Below are 26,288 nucleotides of genomic sequence, written 5' to 3'. Positions count from 1 at the left end.
ATTCCGAGCAGCCGACCTCTATGCAGATATAGAAGAAACTTTCCGAACATTAAGGGCGTACGGGGTCAAGCTGAACCCGCAAAAGTGTCTGTTCGGAGAAAAAGGTGGTTGTTTCCTAGGCTACATAGTCACCGAGCGAGGCATTGAGGCCAACCCTAGCAAGGTCAAAGCGCTACAAGATATGTCGCCGCCCAGAAACTTGAAGGAAGTTCAACACCTTACGGGCCGCATAACAGCGCTATCCCGATTCATCTCCCGGACAGCCGATCGGAGCATGCCCTTCTTCAGGATCCTGCGATGGGCGACCAAATTCTAATGGGATGAGGAATGTGACCGAGCATTCGAAGAATTGAAGGCCTACCTAAACTCATTACCTGTATTAGCTAAGCCATCTGTCGGTGAGCCCCTCCGAATTTATCTGTCTTCAACCGAGCACGCGGTCGGTTCGGCGCTAGTCCGGCAGAACGGGGAAGAACAACCAGTGTATTTCCTTAGTCACATTCTAAAGGATGCTGAGTCTCGCTACACTGGTCTTGAGAACCTTGCCTTCGCACTTGTTCTAGCCACTCGAAGGCTCCGACCCTATTTCCTAGGGCATACGATCATTGTCATGACGAATAGCCCCTTAAGCCGAGTTCTACTAAACCTCGAGGCATTCGGGCGACCGATCAAATAGACCATAGAGCTTAGCGAGTTCGACATATAGTATCAGCCTCGGACAGCAATCACGGCACAATCGTTGGCAGACTTCATTACTGAGGTACAAAATCCCGAGCCCGAAGCCACCTGGAAGGTGTACGTAGATGGATCGTCCACTCGGCAGGGAAGTGGGGTAGGCGTGTTGCTGGTCTCCCCCCACGGAGAACGAATGCACCTGTCCGTACGGCTGGACTAAAAAGAAACCAACAATGAGCCGGAGTATGAGGCGCTTATAACAGGTCTGCAGGCTGCTCGGCATGTGGGAGATAGCAATGTTTTGATTCATTCAGATTCACAATTGGCCGCTCAGCAACTTTTCGGAGCATTTGAGATAAGCAACGTCAGGCTCAAGCTGTATGTGGAAGCCTTCGCCAAACTGAGGGCTGGTTTCTGAGAGGTGGTGATACAGAAGATCCCCGCGTGGAGAATCAGGTTCAAGCTGTATACGGAAGCCTTCGCCAAACTGAGGGATGGTTTCCGAGAGGTGGTGATACAAAAGATCCCCTGTGCGGAGAATTAGGTTGTAGATGAACTGGCTAAGCTAGCCAGTTCGATATCACCAATCGTCATCGAGCAGCCGGTCGAGCAGGTATCTCTAGTTATCAAGAAAAACCAGAGATACTAAGGAAAGAGAAATTAAAGAATAAATATTAAGAGAAGAGATATCAAGGTATCTCAGGTATCTCGCGTGGACCTGATTTCAGTTTCTAAACTATTAAAGAATAAATATTCTGTCTATTTTGATAACAAACTTGTTATCAAGAAAAATAGATAAATTATCTATTCTGGTACGTTGGTTGACAATTTATAAATCCAATAACTCCCACGATGCAATAAATGAAAATTAGTAACACATCTTCTAACTTTAAGAGAAAGTAACCTTCGGAAATGAACCAATCATATTTTTGGTATCTAAGGCTAGGTTATATTAACTTGAGTAGGATTCAAAGGATAATAACCAATGAACTCTTGGGTTCATTGGTAGTGGAAATTTTTTCCAACCTGCGAATCTTACTTGGAAGGAAAAATAACTAAGAAGCTTTTAAGTCTAAGGGGTATGGAACCAAAGATGTGTTGGAATTGGTTCATTCTGATTTGTGTGGTCCTATGACTATCCAGACAAAAGGTAGGTTCGAATATTTTGTCTATTTTATAGACAACTATTTGAGATATAGATACATTTACTTGATGCACCGCAAGACTAAATGCTTTGATTAGTTCAAAGAGTATAAGGCTGATGCGGAGAAACGTCAAAGTAAAAGTATCAAGTCACTATGGTAATATCGTAGTGGCGAGTACCTCTTGGGAGAATTTAGGAGTCACTTATCAGAAGAAGGGATTCAATCCCAACTAACTGCACCTCGTACACCCCAACAGAATGGTGTAGTGGAAAGAAGGTATGAGGCTCTTATGGAATAATTAGATCAATGATGAGTTATTCAGAAAATTATCAAATTCATTTTAAGGATATACACTGGAAACGGAAGTGAACATAGTACCTTCTAAGTCAGAACTCTCTACTCCCATAGAATTACAGAATGGGCGTAAGCCTTGTCTGAAGCACATTCGGATTTGGGTGGTCTAGCACGTGAGAGACACTGAAAAGTTAAACATGAGTTCACTTGTTTGTGAGTTATCCTAGAAAAATGAAAAGAGGTTTGTAGTCCTTAAAATCGGAAGGTCATTATTGGCACCAATGCCCGATTTTAGAAAAGAACTATACTATAAACCATAAGCCCATGAGTAAAAATGGATCTTAAGGAAATTAAAGGACACGTCTTACCTAGTACCAACTGTACAAGATGAAATATCACAAGAAACTGCAACGCGTATCACAAATGATACACAATTACAGAAAGTACCTCGTCGTAGTGGAAGTGTTGTTAGGCAACCTAAAAGATTCATGTTTTGGGAGAGTCTTTGGACTCGATCCCTAGTGGACATGAACATGATCTCCGGACATATGATGAAGCACTCCAAGATAAAAATGCAATATCTTTGCAAAGAATATAGAATTAGAATATATGTAGAGTTTAGAAGCTTATAAAATCACCAAATGGTGTAAAAGCCATTGGGTGAAAATAAGTCTACAATAGGAAAAGAGGGATAGACAGGAAGGTAGAAACTTTTAAAGCAAGACTTGTTGAAAAAGGAAACTTTTTAATCGGTAGCCATGCTTAAGTCTATCCAGATTCTTTTATCTATGAGATTTAGCAAGTAGATGTCAAGATAGCTTTCCTTAATGGAAGTCTTAAAGAAAACATCCATATAAGGCAACCAGAAGGGTTCATTGTAAAGAGCAAAGAGCATCTTGTGTGTAAGCTCAATCAGTCTATGGACTGAAGTAAAGCTTCAAGGTCTTGGTACATTCGTTTTAATAAAGTAATCCAGACTTATGGATTTATTTTATAACCGAATGAGTTTTGTGAAGTGTGATGGAAACGTGGTGGTATTTCTTGATAATATTTTTGGTAGTTGGAAACAATATCAAAGTGTTGTCAGAAGTAAGAGTATGGTTGTCCAAACAAATCGATATGAAGGACTTGGGAGAATGCATATATTCTTGGGATCAAAGGGATCGTAAGAAAAGAATATATTTGACTTATCCCAAGCTTCATATATCGAAACAATTCTTGCTCATTTTAAGCATGCAAAACTCCAAGAAAGGTTTCTTACCTTTTCAGCATGGAGTAGCTTTATCTAAAGAGATGTCTCTGAAGACATCAAAGGAGATAAAGGACATGAAAACAAGTTCCTTATGCTTCGGCTGTTGGAAAGCTTAATGTATGCTATGCACGAGATCGGATATCTGTTTTGCCCAGTGCATAGTTAGCAGATATCGAAGTAACTTAGGACCGAGACACTAGACTGCCGTAAAGCATATATTAAAGTACCTGAGAAGGACTAGGGATTATATGCTAGATTACTAAGCAGATGATTTGATCCCTGTGGGTTACACAGATTTTGACCTCCAATCAGATAGGGACAATAGTTAGTCGACCTCGGGGTTTTGTATTTACTTTAGGAGGTAAAGTCATAACTATGGAAGAGTGATAAGCAAAAGTGCTTTTTCGGACTCAGCCATAGAAGCTGAGTAAGTGACAGCCTCTGAGGCAGTCATAGAAGCTGAATGACTCAGTAACCTCAAGATGGACTTAGATATGATTTCTGGTTTGTCCAAAGATTATTACAATTTATTGTAATAATAGTGGTGCAGTAGCAAACTCGAAGAAACCATGAGTCTATAAGGCAAGTAAACACAATAGAGCACAAGTACCACCCAATACGAGAAATCGTATAAACGAGGAGAAGTTGTTGCCACCTAGATTGCATCAGATGATGACCTATAGATCTTTTCACTAAGGTCCTTAAGGCAAGAGCTTTTGATGGGCATGTTGAAGGGTTGGGAATCAGATGTATGACAGCAGATATGACAGCTTAGTCTTTTAGTATAAGTGGGAGATTGCTAGGATATATACTAAAAGCCTAGCTTTTGGTATAAACATTTATCTAGAAATAAGAATCACAGTGGTCAAATGTCTACATTTATGATAAATGTAGTTGTTCAACTAATTTATATTGTAGATAACATGATGTGTAGTATCACACACAGAGGATCATGTTATCAGCACCTTATAAATTATAAACAGTAGCTCACGACCAAGATGAAAAGGAACAAACCATCGGAAGGTCGTAGTGTAATTAGGTATTAGTTTATCTTGACTAAAAAATTACACTAGTACACTCTAAGTGTATTGAGTAGGACCAGTTTAGGTAAGTTCTTTTTATACTGACTTGATAAAAGAACTAGACCTTAGTTATTATGGAAGTGTGTGCTCTTAATCCTAATATAATAACAAACACATATATTTAGTATTTATTTCTTTGACTTATCAATGGGTGAGATTTAGCTCGATAAATCAATAAGCCCAATAAGTTGGGAAATGATATTACTTATAGTGTGTATTGTTGATTATAGAAGGAACTGTGTCCTAGTAATCTAGGTTGAGAATGACCCCAAGAGGAGCTCATAAGGATTGTTATGTTAAACTTTGCAGGTGGACTTAGTCCGACATGACAATGAGGTTGAGTGGTACTACTCTTGGACTTAGATATTAATTAAGTGAGTTGTCAGTAACTTACTTAATTAGTGGACATTCATTATCTTAAACACAGGGAGACTAACACACTCATAATAAGAAGGAGCCCAAAATGTAATTTGGGATTGGTGCGGTAGTTCAATAATAGTTCTTTAGTTGAATGAATTATTATTGATGAAATTAAGTTATGTGTTCGGGGCGAACACGGGATGCTTAATTTCATCGGGAGACTAAAACCAATTCCTCCTCTCGGTCCCTATCGTAGCCTCTTGTATATAGAGATTTATACCCACCTTCTTACCCAACCTATAGGGGCCGACCAAGCCAAGCTTGAAGCTCAAGCTTAGGGCCGGCCAAGCCTAAAGGTTGAGCCTTAAGGTGGCCGGCCAATTGCTTGGAGCCCAAGCTTAGGTGGCCAGCCACATTATATTAAAAAGGATTTTATTTATAAATTTTTTCTTATGTGGATTCCATGGTTTTAAAAGAGAGTTTAAAATTTAAATATTTCCTTTTATAACGTTCTACAAAAGATTAAGAAAAAATATGAAATCTTTCCTTATTTGTAGATTGAAAGGTGGATTTTAGTTTTAAAGAAACTTTCCTTTTTTAACCATGTTCATGATTTAAAAGAGAGTTTAAAAATTAAATATTCTCTTTTATAAGTTTCTACAAAAGATTAAGAAAAGATTTGATATCTTTCCTTATTTGTAGATTGAAAGAGATTTTAATTTTTAGAGATAACTTTCTTTTTATCCACATGCTTAAAAGAAAGTTTTAATTTATAAAATTTCCTTTTTATAATCCACCATGAAGGGAAAAATTATTGGAGAAATTTTTTATAAATTTCCAGAAACAAATTAGGAAGTTTTAATTCTTGTGTTAATTAAAACTCTCATTGTTTTGTTTTTAAGTGGTCGACCATTACAAATTGAGAAGAGAAAATTATTTTAAATTAAATAAATTTTCCTTTTCATGGCAAAATAATTAAGGAAGTTTTTATTTCCTTATTTGCCAAGACCAAGGATTATAAAAGAAGGGGTAGAGGTGCTTTCATTGTGAACGACTATATTATTTTTCTCCTCTCTTTTTCTCCTTGGGTGTGGCCGGCCCCTCCTCTTTCTCTCTTCTCCATCTTGTGGCTGAACCTCATCTCATCCTTGGAGTCCTTGTGGTGGCCGGATCTTGCTTGTAGAAGAAGGAGAGAAAAGGAGGTGATATTTCTAGCATCCCTTGGAGCTTGGTGGTGGCCGAACCTCTTCATCTTTGGAGGAGCTCTTGGTGGCCGAAACCTAGAAGGAAGAAGAAGGTGCTTGGTGGTTCTCATCTCGGAAGATCGTTGCCCACACAATGTCCGAGGTTAGAAGAGGAATACGGTGGAAGATCAAGAGGTTATTTTTGCTTACAAAGAAAGGTATAACTAGTAATTGTTTTCCGCATCATACTAGTTTTCTCTGTATAAGTTATTTTTGGAAATACCAAACACAAGAGGCATATGATTCTAGAGTTTTTGGATCTGTTTCGAAGTTGTGTTTCTTTTCTTTTCTTTTTCAAATTTTTGATTCGATTGTTCTTTTTGGTTAAACCTAAAGTTATTTAAGGAAATTAAATATTAGCTTTCCTTAAAAGGCTTTGTCTAGGCGGTGGTGGTTGCTCCCATATCCAAGAAGGCCATGTGCCTCGCCATGCAGTCCTGGAAGTCAATTTTGGAAATTAATATTTAATGGAATTAATAACATAGGTGGATTTGAATCAATAGTGTTAAGTTCCGCTTGCGATTCAAATCTAAACCATTAAGAACATATAAGTTAAATTTAGAATCAATGATGTTAAATTCCATCTGCGATTCCTAATTTAACTTCTAAAGAACACAATAGGTTATTTAAGGAAAGGTTCGACACTTGTATAAAATTTTTGTACAGTGGAACCGGTACGATTTTCCTAGGACTAACCAACAATTGGTATCAGAGCTAGGGTTTGCCTCTGTGTGTTTGGTTTTCAAATTAGGTTATGCACATGTCATACATAATTTAGGCAGGATAATAGTAGGATGTGCTAACTTTGTGGTTGCAGGCTCCAACTATTATGGCTTATAGATGTTGTGTGTGATTGGACCCTTGGACATGTCAAGGGCATTATTTTGTGTGTGCATGATTGTATGTAACTAATACAACAGGAGCTGCATTAACCCTAGGATTTTAGAATTTTATTTTTGATTTAGATTACATGTACATTCCCTCGTGGAATATAGGATCGATATATGTAAAATTCTATTTTTGTCGCAGATCAGATTCTAGCGAGGCGTGGTACTTTTGGAGCACCAGAGGCGCAGCAGAATAAGAAGCAAGATGGATGCGACAACTCGACCCGATGGCGGTGGCTAAAGATGGCAGCAACTAGGGTTGGAGCTGCTGCCGCCTCTACCTCGGCAGCTTTCAACCTCATCCGATCAGTGGCCTTGGCACGCCACATGATGTCGGCTGCATAAAAGAAGAATAAATCAGTTAGACCAAAAGGAAGGGGGGGCGAGAAAAACGCTTACCCATGCTGCTCGGAAGCTTGGTTTGGATCGGGCTCAATCCGAATATGTACAACACACCCTCACAAAGCAGCTTGTGGATGTTGAATCTATGCCCGGCCAGCAGATTGGCTGCGTGGAGGTAATCTGGTTGACTCTTATATTTACCAAGGTCCGGCGGGGTTGGCACGGTGGTCTGCCATTTAGTTCGGAAAGGTGGCCGTTCGGGAAAACGAAGGTAAAAGTAGTTCTCCTTCCAATGTTTGTTCGAGGTCAGCATTTTGTCAAAGAAAACAAGACCGATCCACGACTGGGAGAGGAAGGTGCCCCACTCGGGCTGTTTGGGATAGTAGAAATAGTGGAAAGTCTTGGGGACTAAGGGGATGCCGTGTAGCTTAAAGAGGACAACTACCCCGCACAACAATCAGAAGGAGTTCGGGACGAGTTGGCCGAGCGGGAGGAGGAAGTAGTTGCACACCTCAAGGATGAACGGATGAACAGGAAAACGTAGACCGACCATAAACTGGTCTCGGAAAAAGCAAACAATGCCGATCGGAGGGTTGTGTGGTTGATCGGAGGGGGTAGCTAGTATTATTTCATGGTCAGAAGGAAGTTCGAATGTTCGGGTGAGGCTCAGCGCATCCCTCTCATCGAAACGGCTCTCCGTGGTGGTATACCAAAGGCTAGGGCAAGGTCAGACTGGCGAGAGGAGCTGGCCATTACCAGGATAAGGGCCGAAGTAAGAGATGGCAAGGGTTAACGAGAGGAATGGCTGGAACAGTGTCTATGGGGGGCACGAATACGACGAGAGTACAAAGAAAAACGCAAAAGAACTGAAAGGAAAAGGGAGAAGGGGCCTTACAGAAGATATGACCGAAGGAGGAGGCGAGGGATCACTGGAACGTAGAGAAATGAGTTCGCCGGAACACTGAACAAGATGAAGCAGAAGCCTTCGGATGCGCACACGCGATAACGCGAAGCGGCTGGGGAAGAGGAGATGTCCTTATAAACATTGGGCTCGATCGACTGGAGCCGTCCGATCCAGGTCACGGGATTCGAGGAACAGATCTGACCGTCGAATTCGAAAGGACAAAAGTCACATCAGCCCTGACAGCTCGAGCGAGCGGTGACGGCTTCGCGGCCACGTGGCGCCCACTCACGGGTCACATTTAATGAGCACCATTATGCGGGCGTGGTCGTGTGCTTAGCCTTAATGGCAGTGATTTGCACGAATCTCGAGGAGTTTCTAGGGATACCAGCGTTGACCGCTGCCGGAGCGGCAGCACAAGCGCTAGCAAACAAAACTTTCCAAGTGCCAATCGGTTCCACGCCGATCGGCATCACCCACTAGCGCGGTCCCCGATCGGATAGGCACTAACATCGGTAGCCGAGCGGTAGGCGTGTCACCAAGCCAACGGTCCAGTCAGTCGGACTTGCCGCCTCCTTCGACTAGACTTGGAGGGAAGGCACGTGATCCGATGGTAAGGATCGGGGGCCCACATAGGAACGGGTCAACGACATGGGAGAGTCAAAATTCCGGCTGAGTGGGGAGGAAGTCACCTGGCCGACCGGTCGAAGTAGTTCCCGAGCCAACACGTAGATAGCTCGACCTCAGGCCGAGCTTCCGGCGCTCACAAGCTCTTATAGAGGAGCCACTATGTCGAGTGGCCAATCTGCTCGACCAAACTACAGAACAGCTAGCTTGTACCCCGTCTGAGTATGTGACCGAACGACCTTCTCGCCCGGTCCGAGGTGCATGTATACCCGAGCGCCCTGGAGGCTGAGCGACCAGCCCGTCCAACCCAAGTAGAGACAAAAGGCTTAGAAGAGGACAAAAGGGGCAGCTAGTGATATTAGTTTTGAGACACCTTCCGCCGACAAACAGCATGGTCGGCGGACGAGCCGTACCAAGGATCGTACGGAGGAAGCTTCCGCTGTCGTGGCAGAGATATGCTCGGATAATTGCGGTATAGCGTCAGACATATTTTTCTGACACAACCATTCTGAGGTATGCTTTGAGAAACTTGTACGCCTCAGGAAGCATGCACGCGCCTCTCCGGGGTCCTATATAAAGACCCCCAGACTTCGACGGAGGTATGGTTTTTTCTCTTATCTACTGTAGCCACAGTCTCTTCATTTTGCTCCTGCTTCAGCTTACCGTTGCCTAACTTGAGCGTCGGAGGGTCATCGCCGGGAACCCCTTCCCGACCCGACTTTGTTGCAGGTTCACCGGAGGTCCACGTCATTGCGGAGATCACCCGAAGGCAGTAGGGAGCGCCACGTCCCCAGCTTTCATCGACTCAGCGCACGGACAGGATCAAATTGGCGCCGTCTGTGAGAACGCACTTGAATTCGAGCCGAGAAGATGGAAGAAGCTGGACGCCAACTCATGGTAATGCTCTCTCCCGAGGAGCTCGAAGCACTCATTCAAGCGCGGGCCGCAAAGATGGTTGAGCAACAGCAGAAGACCCAAGCCGAGAGGATAGAGCAACAGGACGCCTCGGTTTTTGGAGGCCGAGCGGCAATGGAGGACCAACCGAAATAATATTCTACCTGGGCTCAGAATAAGGGGCAGACTGACATACCAGGAGATGCGCCGGCCGCCCCTATTCCATTCCATCGGGCACTGTTCCAGACTCCGTCGGAGCTGGCCCTAACCAACCAGGGATTGTCCGATGAAGCGCCCGTGCGGGACGCCAGAAAGGGGAAAGGTTTAGGGATTCCTAAAGGTTTAGGGATTCCAAGTCATTGTTGGTGCAATGATAGAAGTTTGAAGCATGTTTTTTGAGGGAGCTACTCTTTAAAAATATGAAAATATTTTTCTAAAACCATTGAAGGTGGTAAATCCTTTGTTTGGAAAAATGTTCAAGGTTGAGCATTGGGGAACAATGGAAGATTGGATATCTTTATTGTGGAAAAGGAGTATGCTCAAGAATGAGCATTAAATATAATGAAGGGTATGAGACCTTCATTGTGAGTGTGAAGGCGGTTAATGCTCAAGGGTGAGCATTGATGACAATGAAGGGTATAGGACCTTCATTGTAGTGTTGTGAACAACGAGTGAGGTTGTGAACAACGTTAGGATAACTCTTCAGGGAGAGAGTTTTTGATGTGTGCCAATAGGGGGAGAATGTAGGGTTTAAGTTAGGCCTTAATTGCCCCTCTAGGAAAGTTTGGGGGAGAATGCTCTCTTGGAAAGGGAGAGAATGAAGGAAACCCTCATTCATGCATTAGCATGAAGAAAAAGTTGAGGCTAAGAGATTAGTCTAACTTAAAAGTATTGTCAAACATCAAAATGGAGGAGATTGTTCGTACAATATCCCTGGGTCAAGTTGACCAGGTTGACTGAGCTTGAGTTGGCTCAAGATTGAGTCTTGATGTTTGGGTTTCGATTTTTGACAATACATGGAGATTGCAGGAGAAATCGTCAGATTGGGGAGATTATTGGAGCAATTCCTCTCTGGTTAAGGTTTGACCAGTCTGATGTGAGAAAAGTCAAGCAGGTCAAAGGGTTGATCAGATACTTGATTGGGAAAGTCCGAACTGAAGGTTAGACAAGGGGAATTCCTAGTGAGTGAAGCCAGACAGTTGGAAATCCTGGTGAGTGAAGCTATGTGAAAAATCTAGTGAGTGAAGCTAGGCAGTTGGAAAATCCTAATGAGTGAAGCCAGGTGAGAGACCTAATGAGTGAAGCTAGGCAGGTGAAAGTCCCGGTGAGTGAAGCCGGGTAGTGGAAAAATCCTAGTGAGTGAAGCTAGGTGAAAGCCCTGGTGAGTGAAGCCAGGCAGATGGAAAGTCCTGGTGAGTGAAGCCAGGCAGATGGAAAGTCCTAGTGAGTGAAGCTAGATAGATGGAAAGACCTAGTGAGTGAAGCCAGACACGTGGAGATCTAGGTGGGTCAAGGTTGACCAGACACTTGGTGTTGGGAAGCCCAAGTAGGTCAAAGGATTGACCGGATACTTGGCACAAGGAAATCCAGATGGGTCAAGGTTGATAGGTGGTGCTAGCCATTTTGCATGTCACTAGGCGCTCCAAATTAATAAAGATTGGAAACTCACATAATCTAAAGATAAATGTCATAGCAACGAGTCCCAAGTCATATTTTTCCAAAGATAACTAATAAGTGTGTGAGTGCTCTAGAATTGATTCCAATAGAATTATTTCATCAACAAGATCAACTAAGCTTTTCCATTTGATTCACATTGCAAATTGAATTCTTCTACAATCAAGAATTGTAGCAAAGAAGGTTCATTCTTATCTAAACAAGATTATACTCCACTTCATCAAGTGAGCAACAATTAAATTTGGATTCTTAAGTATCATCTAATTAAATGAATTAATTAAATTCCCTTCTATTCAAGTTCACAGAAATAAAGCTTTCAAGCATTCAACATTCACATTCTCGGTAGCCATGACTCACACTCAAGTTCTCATCACAATTACAAGAACCGAAAATGACATTCCATTCACTATCACAATCAAATTCACATTCAACTCATTCACCAAAATTTAAATTCAGAACCTCAATCAAGAATTTTTATAGAGGTAAACAATGAGAATGTTAAGTGATTCATTCAACAATCAAGCATATTAACAGCCACAACAAAATCCAATGAATCAAACAAGGGTTTTCTCAATTCATGAATTGAAACTAACTCTAACTTATAGAATGTTGCTCTATCCCTTGAATGCTGGTCGCCGGATCTTTGCAAGCTTGTTGGAGATGAAGAAAAATGAATCTCAAATCTGGAAATGGAATGGAGCCTCAACATCATGGAGAAGAAGATGGTGAACAGTGTAGAAATCGCGAACACGCCGAGCCCAGGTAACACTGTAGCTTCTAAAGGTTTTTAAATCCTCCTTAAATCTGATCGGATGGTCCTGAGTGTTTCTAGGCTTGATCAACGGCTAGAACATTTCAGATTTGGATCAAAGCTTCTGAATCTTCTGTTGGTGTGGGAAGCATCCGACGATCGAACCTAAGTTTTGATAATGGCAAAGGATTCAAAGTTAAGGTGCTTTGTTATCTGACAGCTTTTGCTGAGTGTTTCAGGAAAGTCCTAACTGCGGTTAGGCAAGGTAAAACCCTAGGGGGTGGTAACCCTAGGTCATAGGGGGTGGTAACCCTATGCGGAAAGTCTTGGCAGGTCGATGGCTTCAGGCAAAAGTCCTAGGGGGTGGTAACCCTAGGTGGAAAGTCCTGGTGTCGCGAACCAGGTGAAAGTCTGAACTGGCCGGTGAAGCGGATGTTCAGCAGAAAGTCCGGAAGCATCGAGTGCCGAGCAAAAGTCCAGTCGATCTGGAGGATCGTACTGGCAACAGGTAAATCTCCTGAGTGGAGTAGGTGAGGACGCGTTCCCCGTAGAGGGAACAGTAGGCGTCGGGTCGACCTAGGGTTTCCGGTAGGAAATCAGACTCGGACAGTCTAGAGACTGTTAAATATTTCAATAGTTATATCATTGTTTTGTGCTAACTTTGTGCTGCAGGGTATTTTTGGGATTAACATATCTTGCAGGGACCAAAGTGCAAAAAAGACCTCGGATGAACAGTGCCGAGGCGCCTCCATGGAGCTTGGAGGCGCCTCGGGTGCGAGCCAGGAAAAGGCCAGCGCAGCAGACTGGAGGAGCCTTGAATGGAGTTCAAGGCGCCTTGGACCGGAGGTTGAAGGCGCCTTGGATAGGCTGAAGGCGCCTTAAACCAGATAGAGTTCGACCAGGTCAGTGCTGATCCACGCGGGTGACTCGGCTCGTTCAAGGCGCCTTGGTGAACAGTATAAGGCGCCTTGAACCCCCTTTATAAGGGGTCTCGACCAGCAGCTTCAATCAAATCTTCTTCCAAGTGATTCAAGTGCTACGTGCTGCTCCAAACGACGTTCCGAAGTGCTGCTACTTGTGCCCGACGACCGGGAGCTCCGAATCTTCATTTCTTTGTCGTTGGTATAATTATTTACTGTCGTTTATTGTACTTCAACTTGTAATCTTTTATCGAGCTTATAGTTGTGGCCCACCGAAAGCGATCAAGGATCGCGGGCCTTCGAGTAGGAGTCACCTTAGGCTCCGAACGAAGTAAACGACCGTGTCTCTGTGTTTGTGTTTATTTACATTTTCCGCTGCGTATTTTACTCCGATAGTTTTACGAATCGAATGAAATAGCCGCGAGCGCTATTCACCCCCCCTCTAGCGCGTCTCGATCCAACAATTTGTATCAGAGCGGGGTCGTTTTGAATTGGTGCAACCACCTTTCAAAACAAATTTTTCGCAGTTTTTTTCGTTTTCGGAGTCGAATTAGAATTTAGCCTTATAGCTATATTCTAATTTTTGTTTCCCTCGAATCGACTTTTGCTCGAAGTAGGTGCAACACCACTCGAGTTCATTTTTATTATTCTTTATTCCAGCACTACTAATCCAAGACTTAGTCTTGGAACATATTCTATTGTTTTCTTTTGTTACATATTATAAATGGCCCAACAAGAGGGTTTCAGCATTGTACGTCCCCCGCTATTCTCCGGAGAGGATTTTGGCTACTGGAAGGGAAGAATGGAAACGTATCTAAAGATACAATTCGAAACGTGGATGATCATAAAGACGGGACTTCAGCTACCATCCGATGACGACGGCAAACCGACTCCCTGCAAGAAGTGGGATGCCTCTCTAATCAAAAAGGTGGAAGCCGACGCCAAAGCTACCTGCACCCTCCAGTGCGGCCTTACCAAGGAAGAGCTCAACAGGGTCGGCCCGTTCTCCTCTGCAAAGGAGCTCTGGGAAAAGCTAATCGAACTCCACGAAGGCACTGACGACACCAAGGTAAGTAAAAGAGATCTTTTACTTAATAAATTATATAATCTAAAAATGCAGGAAGGCGAAACGGCGAGTTCTCTTAACGCGAGAATACAAGACATCCTTAACTCTCTTCACGAAATTGGCCAGAAGATAGAAAATCGGGATGTAATAAGGTATGCCCTAAACTCGTTTCCAAGGAATACATTGTGGGCATCAATGGTAGATGCCTACAAAGTTTCCAAGGATTTATCTTCTTTAAAACTAGATGAACTTTTTAGTGAATTTGAACTTCATGAGCAGACTAATGCACAGCCTACCGAGAAAGGTATTGCGTTGGTTGCAGGTCCAAGCCGAACCCGGGAACCGAGACCACGACGGAGAACCAAACCAGCATCGGAAGCTGAACCAGACTCTGACGATGAAGAAGGTGACACCTGGTGAAGAAGCTCTACAAGACGAAAGGATTCGACAAAAGAGATCTAAAGAAGGCAGTAAAATCAAAGGAAGGCCTACAAAATACAAAGATGAAGTTTGAAGTTACATGCTACGGGTGTAATAAAAAAGGGCACATCAAATCCAACTGCCCTAACCTGAAGGAGGTCAAAAAGCAAAGAAGGAAAAAGGTCCTTAAGGCAACATGGGACGAATCTTCATCGGAGGAGGACGACGACGAGCTCGAACAAACGAGTCTACTCGCATTAATGGCCCGGGATCAAGTCGTTGAATATGGATGCGAGAGCGAGTCTGAGGCAGAGTCCGAGCAAAGCCACGGATCCGTATCAGTTTCCGAAGGACCAGACCCCGCTGTAAGTATCTCCCGGTTGAACATTGTAGTTAGCTATTTATTGCGCAAATTAGCTAAGTCAAACCTGAAAGTTAAGTCACTTCTAAAGGAAGTAAGTGTCCTTAAAGAAGTGGCTGACACCAAACCCTCACCTGACCAGAGTTAGACTGAATTTCTAACTCAAGTTCAAAAACTTGAGGAAGAAAATTCAACTCTAACAAATCAGGTTAAAGATTTAGAAAATACCTTAGAACGGTTTACTTTGGGCTCCAAGAATTTGGACTTGATTCTTGGGACACAAAGAGCCGTCTAAAACAGAACTGGGCTGGGATACAAAAGTAAATATAGATCTTATGTATCATTAATAAACAAACAAAGTATTAAATCAGACCAAGCATGGGTCTCCAAGTCTAACTTGGTCAATCAAGTTGGACTTGACCAATACTGGGTTCCGAAGGATCAAATATACTACCTCGATAGACCATATCGAGGCCATGATCCAGGGGGAGCAAAAAGAAAAACAATCCTAAAAATTTAAAATTCTAAATTCAAAATTAAAATTAAATTCAAAATTCGAAATTGAAATTAAAATTAAATTCAAAATTTAAAATTAAATTCAAAATTCGAAATTGAAATTAAAATTAAATTCAAAATTCGAAATTGAAATTAAAATTCTAAATTCAAAATTCGAAATTGAAATTAAAATTAAATTCAAAATTCGAAATTGAAATTAAAATTCTAAATTCAAAATTTAAAATTAAATTCAAAATTCGAAATTGAAATTAAAATTAAATTCAAAATTCGAAATTGAAATTAAAATTCTAAATTCAAAATTTAAAATTAAATTCAAAATTCGAAATTGAAATTAAAATTAAATTCAAAATTCGAAATTGAAATTAAAATTCTAAATTCAAAATTCGAAATTGAAATTAAAATTCTAAATTCAAAATTTAAAATTAAATTCAAAATTCGAAATTGAAATTAAAATTAAATTCAAAATTCGAAATTGAAATTAAAATTCTAAATTCAAAATTCGAAATTGAAATTAAAATTAAATTCAAAATTCGAAATTGAAATTAAAATTCTAAATTCAAAATTTAAAATTAAATTCAAAATTCGAAATTGAAATTAAAATTCTAAATTCAAATTTTAAAATTAAATTCAAAATTCGAAATTGAAATTAAAATTAAACTCAAAATTCGAAATTGAAATTAAAATTCTAAATTCAAAATTTAAAATTAAATTCAAAATTCAAAATTAAATTCGAAATTAAAATTAAAATTCTAAATTCAAAATTTAAAATTCAAATTTAATTTAGATTCGAAATACCAAATTCGAAATTCTAAATTCGAAATTCTAAATTCAAAAATAGATGGTGGATCCAAACTAGTTGGCACCTCCAACTGAACTACCCGACAGGGTAACTGAACCTAATTTATCCGAAATGGGTAAAACAAGAGTAGATTACCCGGCAGGGTAATTAAGGATAGTTTAAAAAGGGCTGAGTTTAACTTTAACCACAGTACCGGTGAAGTTTTTGGATGATAGTACGTTAGGGAAACTTGGGCATCGCATGTCTAGGAAGATATGGCTTCGACCTGGTGCATTTGGCCAAGTGGAACTGACCGAAGCTACCCTTAAATGAATCCTAACTAGTTAGACCAAGGTTTAGTACTAAGCTCAATGGGTAGGACTATTTGGAAAACCTCGAAGGCATGGTTACTTTAATGAGTTCCTTGTGACTCACCATAGCCCAGAAGTTTATCCAAAGAATGCTTACTTGTTGAACCCAAGGCTAAACCTGAATCTAACATAAAGTTAACCCAAACCTTAAAATTGAATTATAATTCATCTCACAACAATTATAGGTTTACCTGATTGAAAATTTAGATCGGGTGAGATGACTAAGAAATTAAAACTAAAATTAACTTAAATCAAGTTAATTCAAAATTCATTTCAAAAATCTTTAAAACTTAATTTCAAAATCATTTCAAAAATCTTTAAAAATTAATTTCAAAAATCTTTAAAACTTAATTTAAAAATCATTTCAAAAATCTTTAAAACTTAATTTCAAAATTAATTTCAAAATTTTTAAAACTTAATTTAAAAATCATTTCAAAATTTTTAAAACTTAATCATTTCAAAAATCTTTTGAAAATAAATTTCAAAATTATTTCAAAATCATTTCAAAAATCTTTTGAAAATAAATTTTAAAATTATTTTAAAATTCATTTCAAAATTTTTAAAACTTAATTTCAAAATCATTTCAAAAATCTTTTGAAAATAAATTTCAAAATTATTTCAAAATCATTTCAAAAATCTTTTGAAAATAAATTTCAAAATTATTTCAAAAATCATTTCAAAAATCTTTAAAACTTAATTTCAAAATCATTTCAAAAATCTTTAAAACTTAATTTCAAAATCTTTCAAAATTTATCTCTAACAAGTTTACTTCAATTTAACTATCTTGAAATCCATTAAAACAATTCAACCACATCCTATGTAGGAATTGGATCAATGGATGTTGGATAGTGGCTGCTCCAGACACATGACTGGAGATAAATTGAAGTTTACTAAACTCACGTACAAGAACTTAGGATCAGTTGCATTCGGTAACGAAGGTCAACTTAAGGTAATCGGAAGAGGTAATATCGAACTCAACTCCGATTTTATTATTCGAAAAGTCCTTTTAGTTGAAAATTTCAAGTTTAATTTACTAAGTATAAGACAATTGTGTGATAGCGGATACTTAGTAACTTTTGACAAAACCAAGTGTTTAGTTAAAAACATTGAAAATCCTGAAATCTTACTTAAAGGACTTAGGATAAATAATATGTATTCAATTAATCTACCGACATCCTCAACAAAGTGTTTTCTAACACAAGAAGAGGAAACTGATTTGTGGCACAGAAGATTGTGTCACACTCACACTAGACTCATTTCAAAAATGAGTCATAATGGTCTAGTTAGAGGTTTGCCCAAATTAAAATTTATTGAAAACTCAATCTGTAATGCTTGTCAACAAGGAAAACAAACCAAGTCAACCCATAAGTCAACCAATCTAGAAAGAACTAACACTTTACTTGAGCTCCTTCACCTTGACCTATTTGATTCACATGGAGCCAAGTCACTAAACAAAAACCAGTATTGTTTAGTGATAATTGATGACTACTCTAGGTTCACATGGGTAAAATTTCTAAAAACAAAAGATGAAACCTATGAAATATTCAGTAATTTTTGCAAATTAGTAGAAAATGAAAAAGACACGAAAATTAAACGAATAAGAAGTGATCATGGGGGAGAATTTGAAAATCATAGGTTTACCCAACTTTTTAAAATAAATGGATATCAACATGAATTTTCATGTCCTAGAACCCCCCAACAAAATGGTCTAGTGGAACGTAAAAATAGAACACTACAAGAAGCCGCTAGAACCATGCTAAATGAATATAATTTAGATCACCAATTTTGGGCTGAAGCAATAAATACTGCAAATCATATTCAAAACAGAATCTTGATCAACAAATTTCACAAGAAAACTCCTTATGAACTATATTATCATAAAATTCCTAACTTAAATTATTTAAAAGTATTTGGATGTAAAGTTCACATTTTAAATACTAAAGATTATTTAAGAAAATTCACACCCAAATCTAACAAAGGAATATTTTTAGGATACTCCTCAAACAGTCGAGCCTATAGAGTCTACAATCAAAACACCCTAAAAGTTGAAGAAACAACTAATATAATATTTGATGAAGAAAATAATCTACCAAATATAAATGAGAATGTTGATATTGATCCAAGAAATATAGAAGATGATGAAATTCAACCAAATCTTAATAAACCAGAGGAACCAGCCCCTGACCCACTTATAAGACCAACTAGGGCCAGTACCTCTCACCCATCTGATCAAATTTTGGGTGATCCAAACCTAGGAGTCAGAACTAGATCCTCCTATAGAATCCACAGTCAGATTGCCCTAATTTCTAAAATCGAACCAAAAACAATAGAAGAAGCACTACCTGACTGGATCATAGCTATGCAAGAAAGAGTTAGCCCAATTTGAGAGAAATCAAGTCTGGGAACTTGTATCTAAACCCTCAAATAAATCAATAATCGATACAAAATGGGTATTTAGAAACAAGCTAGATGATCAAGGCGAAATAATTAGAAATAAGGCTAGGCTTGTAGCTAAAGGATTTAGCCAAGTTGAAGGTTTGGACTATGATGAAACCTATGCCCCAGTAGCTAGACTCGAATCCATTAGAATGTTGTTAGCCTATGCAGCAAACAAAGGATTTAAACTATACCAAATGGATGTCAAGTCAACATTCTTAAATGGATTTATTAAGGAGGAAGTATATGTAAGCCAACCCCCAGGATTTGAGGACTTAGGATATCCTAATCATGTATTTAAGTTAAAAAAGGCCTTGTACGGACTTAAACAAGCCCCTAGGGCATGGTATGAACGATTATCAAATCACTTAATATCCAAAGGTTTCAACCAAGGTCAAATAGATCCAACTCTATTTGTAAAAACTGTAGAAAAAGACATCTTCATAGCTCAAATCTATGTTGATGATATAATTTTTGGATCAAATAACTCTAAATTTTTAAAAGAATTTATTAGACTAATGGAAAATGAATTTGAAATGAGTATGGTTGGTGAACTTAATTTTTTCTTAGGCTTACAAATAAAACAAACTAAAGATGGAATATACATTTATCAAACTAAATATGCAAAGGAATTAATTAAAAAATTCTGCATGGAAAATTCAAAAATAATAAATACTCCAATGGCAACCAACATTAACATAGACTCTGACCCTGAAGGAAAACCAGTAGATCCAAAATACTATAGGAGTGCCATAGGAAGCATGCTTTACCTAACTACAAGCCGACCCGACATATTATTTGCGGTTGGTATGTGCGCAAGATACCAATCTTGTGCAAAAGAGTCACATTTAACCTATGTTAAAAGAATACTTAGGTACATTAAAGGTACTCTAAATATAGGACTCTGGTACCCTAGAACTTGCACCTTTGACCTTCTTGGCTATTCTGACTAGGATTACGCCGGATGCAAGTTAGACAGAAAAAGCACAAGTGGTAGTTGTCAATTTCTAGGGCAATGCCTAGTAAGTTGGTCAAGTAGAAAGCAACATTGTGTTGCTTTATCTACCACTGAAGCTGAATATATAGCCTTAGGTGAATGCACATCTCAATTGCTTTGGATGATGCACACTCTTAAAGACTATCAACTGAACTATCATAACACCAAAATCTCAATTGATAATATAAGTTCCATAAATTTAACAAAAAACCCAATTCATCACTCAAGGACTAAACATATAGAAGTGAAGCACCATTTTGTAAGGGATCATGTAGCTAAGGGTGATATTATACTCAACTATGTTGAGTCAAAATCAAATCTAGCTGACATCTTCACAAAACCCTTACCTGAACTTGAGTTCAGCTCACTTAGAAGACAAATAGGAATGTGTTGGGTAGAATAGACAATGTTTTTTAAATTGGTTATCATTTGCTTTTAAAATTTCTAGGAAAATACTTATTTCAAATTTCCAATTTCTTAGAATTTTCAAAAATTCGAATTACGCCTAGGTTTCCCCCTAGAAATCATGTTCCTCTAGCTTTAAGCCAGAGCATCTCACAAACACCTAGGTCTACTTTGCTTGTGTTTTGAAAAACTTAGAAAGGCGTGAGATGCATAGGGTATTGCCTGGACTCAAGAATGCTTAAATCTGTGCATCAATATGAGTCTGGGCGTTAAATATGCAATAAACACTAATCAAGTTAAGTTCTCCAGCTCTAGTCAACTCTAACTGGACCAAATGGACTTAATTTGACTAACCATGTGAAAGCTACTGCCCTCTAGGCAATCAGTAAGTAGCTAAAGGTTAGACAATTGGGAAAAGTGTGTTTCAAATTTTTTAAGCATGATTGTACTTTAAGGTTCTAATCAAATTACTTTACCTGATTATTTTAAGGCTCTGATACTTAATCAAATTAAACTCAGTAATTTAATTTGACTCATGCTTGGACTAGAAAACAAACTACTGCTACTCCCTGTGTCCTAAAACTAAATATTTTTCTTTAATATCAAAGTTTCTTCAAAATGCGTATTCAAAACTTAATTACAGTTTTTCAAAACTTATCCATGTAATTGAGTATTCAAATATTTTCAAATCTAGTCAACTTTTTATAACGTTTTAAAGTTTTCAAGTGACCTCATATTTTATAACTTCTAAGCAAATCCTTTTATTGAAAATTCAAATACTCATATTTTCAAACTTAGTTAATTTTAAGACTATTTTAATTAGACTTAGTTAGATTGCACTCTAAACTTAGCTATTTGGCAAAATATTTTCTCAATACAAATAATTTCGAAGCTGAATATATAGCTAAGTATTTTCAAATTTGGCAATCTAAGAAGAAAATTTATTGTTATCCCTCTTTGAAAATTTTCCTTCAGAAAAATACAAATCTACTTTCAAACTGGTTTGTTTTTGATATATGGCAAAGGGGGAGAGTAGGTAATTAAAGTTAAAGGAAAATTCAAAGTATTTAATAAAAGGAGGGCTGTTATTAAGGGGGAGTCTAATATCACAAAGTTAAAAGTTTCCAGCTTAACTGTTATTGCATTTGAAGTTTAGTTAAGCTTGGTTAACTTTATGCAGTTATTACATATGTTGTTTTTCTTAACTTTGAATTACGTGTTGCCATAATCAAAAAGGGGGAGATTGTTGGTGCGGGAAGCATCCGACGATCGAACGTTAATGTTATGATGTGATCAAAAGTTAAGGTGCTTGGGGACCTTAGTGTTTAGGAAAAGTCCTAACTCAGGTTAGACAAGGTAAAACCCTAGGGGTGGTAACCCTAGGTCATAGGGGTGGTAACCCTATGCGGAAAGTCTTGACAGTCGGTGGCTGGCAAAAGTCCTGGGGTGGTAACCCTAGGTGGAAAGTCCGGTGTCGTGAACCAGTGAAAGTCTGAATCGGCCGGTGAAGCGGATGTTCAAAGAAGTCCGGAAGCATCGAGTCGAGCAAAGTCCATCGATCCGGAGGATCGTACTGGCAACAGGTAAATCTCTGAGTGGAGTAGGTGAGGACGCGTTCCCGTAGAGGGAACAGCGTCGAGTCGACCTAGGGTTTCCGGTAGGAAACCTGAAGTCAGACTCGGACAGTCAAGAGACTGTTAAATATTTCAATAGTTATATCATTGTTTTTGTTCTAACTTTGTGCTGCAGGGTATTTTTGGGATTAACATATCTTGCAGGGACCAAAGTACAAAAAAGACCTCGGATGAATAGTGCCGAGGCGCCTCCATGGAGCTTGGAGGCGCCTCGGGTGCGAGCCAGGAAAAGGCCAGCGCAGCAGACTGGAGGCGCCTTGAATGGAGTTCAAGGCGCCTTGGACCGGAGGTTGAAGGCGCCTTGGATAGGCTGAAGGCACCTTAAACCAGATAGAGTTCGACCAGGTCAGTGCTGATCCACGCGGGTGACTCGGCTCGTTCAAGCCGCCTTGGTGAACAATATAAGGCGCCTTGAACCCCCTTTATAAGGGGTCTCGACCAGCAGCTTCAATCAAATCTTCTTCCAAGTGATTCAAGTGCTACGTGCTGCTCCAAACGACGTTCCGAAGTGCTGTTACTTGTGCCCGATGACCGGGAGCTCCGAATCTTCATTTCTTTGTCGTTGGTATAATTATTTACTGTCGTTTATTGTACTTCAACTTGTAATCTTTTATCGAGCTTAAAGTTGTGGCCCACCGGAAGCGATCAAGGATCGCAGGCCTTCGAGTAGGAGTCGCCTTAGGCTCCGAACGAAGTAAACGACCGTGTCTCTGTGTTTGTGTTTATTTACATTTTCCGCTGCGTATTTTACTCTGATAGTTTTACGAATTGAACGAAATAGCCGCGAACGTTATTCACCCCCCTCTAGCGCGTCTCGATCCAACATCTTCATCAACAGATAAGATCTACTCCTCATTAGGTTGGATGGACCGGATCTTCAATGGATGACTCAGATCTACTTGATCTTGGATGAACACCCCATAATGCTCCAAAGCTTGATCGACTTGTTTAGCCCTAGATTTGAGCCCAAATGTGGTCTGATCTGATCGGGTCCATGACCCTTTTGATGCCTACAAAATAATAATCAAATATTAGCATCAAATACCATGATAATTGGCTAATTTACAATTAAGTCCAAGATCAAATGTAATTTATGAAATGCAATATAAATGTGAGTTTAAGCTAAGAGTAGACCATTAAGAACATGCATTATGAATCAAAATAATGTAGCTAAATCATGGTTATCAATAGGACATTTGGTGGAAATCCAAATGGGTTATGGAGGACCGAACACTTGGTACGAGACGATAAGTCCAAGTGGATCAACGTTGACCAGACACTTGACACCAAAGGAAAAGTCCAAGTGGGTCAAAGGATTGACCTGACACTTGGTGAAGAAGTCCCGACAAGTCAAGGTTGACCAGATACTAGGTATGAAGAGTTCCAACAGGTCACGGTTGACCGAATGTTGAAATTGGGAACCTTGGACTTGAGTTTAGGCAAGCCAAGGTTGGGGCAATCGATCAGCTGATAGATTGACCTAAGCCCAATTGATAAGCCGATCAATTGGGAGAGTGTTGTGACAAGCAGTGACCCAATTGTTCGATCGATCGATTGAGAGTAGTTGTTGCGAGCACAGAGAGCTGCCCAATCGATCAACCGATCGATTGGGCAACGCCAATTGATCCTCCAATCGATCGACGGATCGATTGGAGCTGATTTTATCACACGATCGTGAGGAAGCTTGAATCAATCAACTGATTGATTCATGTCTTATTCCAGAGAACACAGAGGCACTGTGAATCAATCAGCCGATCGATTCAAGCCTTCCCAATCGATTGGGTTGTGACCGTTGCGAAGGAAGCGTCGAGTTTAAAGTCGTCTTCCTCGCAGCGACTCCGCACTTCTTCCTCTCCACTGCTTGCGATCATTCTCATAGGTTCACGCCAATTCTTGAAGCTTGTTGGAGCAAGGTGTTGCTGCACTTCCAAGGTCAAGAGGAGTTCCATACAAGAAGGAGAAGCAAGCTAGGGTTTCCCCATTTGTGAAAATCTTGTAAGATTTGTTATTGTATAAGCTTGTTTTTCTTTCTTCTTGTATTGAGAGGTTGTATAAGGCTTTTTCGTATTCAGTAGTTACCGAGAAGGAGTGTTTTCATAGTGGATGAGTGAGCTACAAATCAAACCTAACACTATCTTAGTGCCTAGAGAATTTACTAATTGTAATACAAATGTTCATCAAATATATTATTTACACCTTATTATGATTGTTTACTTAAGTTTGATTAATCATTAATAAAAAATAACCTTAGATTTTGGTGTATTAAGTTAAAATTAAATTTTAAGTTAAATGAAATAATTTGTTATTAATTCAATAATAGTTAATCATTATCAATGATTTATTGATTAATTTTTACTTGATTCAATTTAATAATTTACTACTTATTTGATTAAAACAGCTTACATTTCATATTAATTGATTGAGTTAATTGACTAATGAATGAAAGTATTAATTTTAATTTTAAGTTTTGATTAGGTTTTACTTAAACAAATTTATTGATTAAAGTTAAGTTAGGATTAACTAAGTTGTAAGTTTGAATTAATTCAGAGTTAAATTTGTTAAAGTTAGTAAATATATTAAGGTTTAATTTGAGTCAATCTTTAATTAATATAAATTATGATTTAATTAAAGTAAAGTTGATATTTTTTATTAATATTGAAATTAAAGTTGATTAAGTTAAATAAGGTTAAACATTAATTAACTTGTAAATTCAAGTTTGATTTAAGTGCATTTGAGTAAAATTAAAGTTTTAATTTGATTAAATTAGGGTACTAATCAAGTTAAGTTAAATCTTAAATAAGGTTAGACTAAACAATTAAAATTTTAATTATTTATTTATTAATTGTTTAATTGAGTTTAAAATTTAAGTTAATTGAATTTTGATCATTTGTTAATAAAGATTTAAGTTTTAAGTTAAGTATTTTTTTAAAAGGATTTTTTTAAAAAAAAATTAAAGGATTGTTTTTTTAAAGGGTTTTTAAAAGAATTTTTAAAATAATTTTTTAAAGGAAAAGAATTTTTAAAATAATTTTTTAAAGGATTTTTTTAAAGTATTTTTAAAAGGATTTTTAAAAGAATTTTTTAAATTTTTTAAAAGAATTTTTAAAAAATTCTTAAAAGGATTTTTAAAATAATTTTTTAAGTATTTTTAAATGGATTTTTAAAAGAAGTTTGAAAATAAAAGAATTTTAAAAAAGATTTTTTAAAAATATTTTTAAAAGAATTTTTTAAAGTATTTTTAAAAGGATTTTTAAAATTATTTTTAAAAGATTTTTGAAATTAATTATTAAAAGAATTTTTAAACAAGTTTTTTAAAAGTTTTTTTAAAGAATTTATATATGATACATTTATTAAAATATGTTTAATTTAATTTTAATTTTGGTGTTTAATTTAATTAATATTTGTATCTAATTTAATTTAATTTAAACCTTATTTTATTTAATTTTAATTTAATTTAATTTAATATTATTTTAAATCCTTAAGCATCTGACCCAATCATATTTACAATCAGGGAATCTTATAGTTTTATGAAATGAGTTTAGTTTAATTTTAGTGTTGAGTTTAACTTTATGTTAGATTCAAATTTAACTTTAGGTTCAACAAGTAGGCATTCTTTGGATAAACTTCTGGGCTATCTACTGAACTTAGTACAAAACTTTGATCTATCTAGTTATGATTCATAAGGGGTAGTTTTAGTTAGTTTCACTAACTCAAATGCACTAGGTCGAAGCCATTTGTTCGTAGACATGCATAGACAGAGTTTCTTTAACCAACTATCATCCAAAACTTCACCAGCACCGTTGATCAAATTAAACTTTTGTCCCTTGTTGACTAATCCTAATTACAGTCGGGCAAACTATATTTTGAAGGTGCCATCTAATTTGGAGCATCCCCTGAATTATTGAACTTTTAGTTGTATGTGAATTTGATTTGGTTCTTCTTGCTTGGTTACAGAAGCTTTAGGAATCTTTTCTTAAGTTTAATTTAATTAAGTTTTAGTTAACATTTAATTAATTATAGTTTAGGTTAAATTTATGTTTTTAATTTCAAATTAATTAAATTGGTTAAATTGTCCTTCTTTAAAGGAGTGTACTTGATCAAAGTCTTGATTAACTTAATTAGAATTTAGATTATTTTTGTAGTTCTGAATTTGAATCATGTAAATCTAGATTATCATAGACCATATTTTGTTAGGATCTTAGATGGCTAGAGGGGGGTGAATAGCCTCTTAAAAACTTAAACACAAATTTCTACAA

The sequence above is a fragment of the Zingiber officinale genome, chromosome 4A, assembly GCF_018446385.1.
Source record: "Zingiber officinale cultivar Zhangliang chromosome 4A, Zo_v1.1, whole genome shotgun sequence".
Classification (NCBI taxonomy): domain Eukaryota; kingdom Viridiplantae; phylum Streptophyta; class Magnoliopsida; order Zingiberales; family Zingiberaceae; genus Zingiber; species Zingiber officinale.
The sequence above is the reverse complement of the archived record's forward strand: the minus strand, read 5'-3'. Positions refer to the sequence as shown.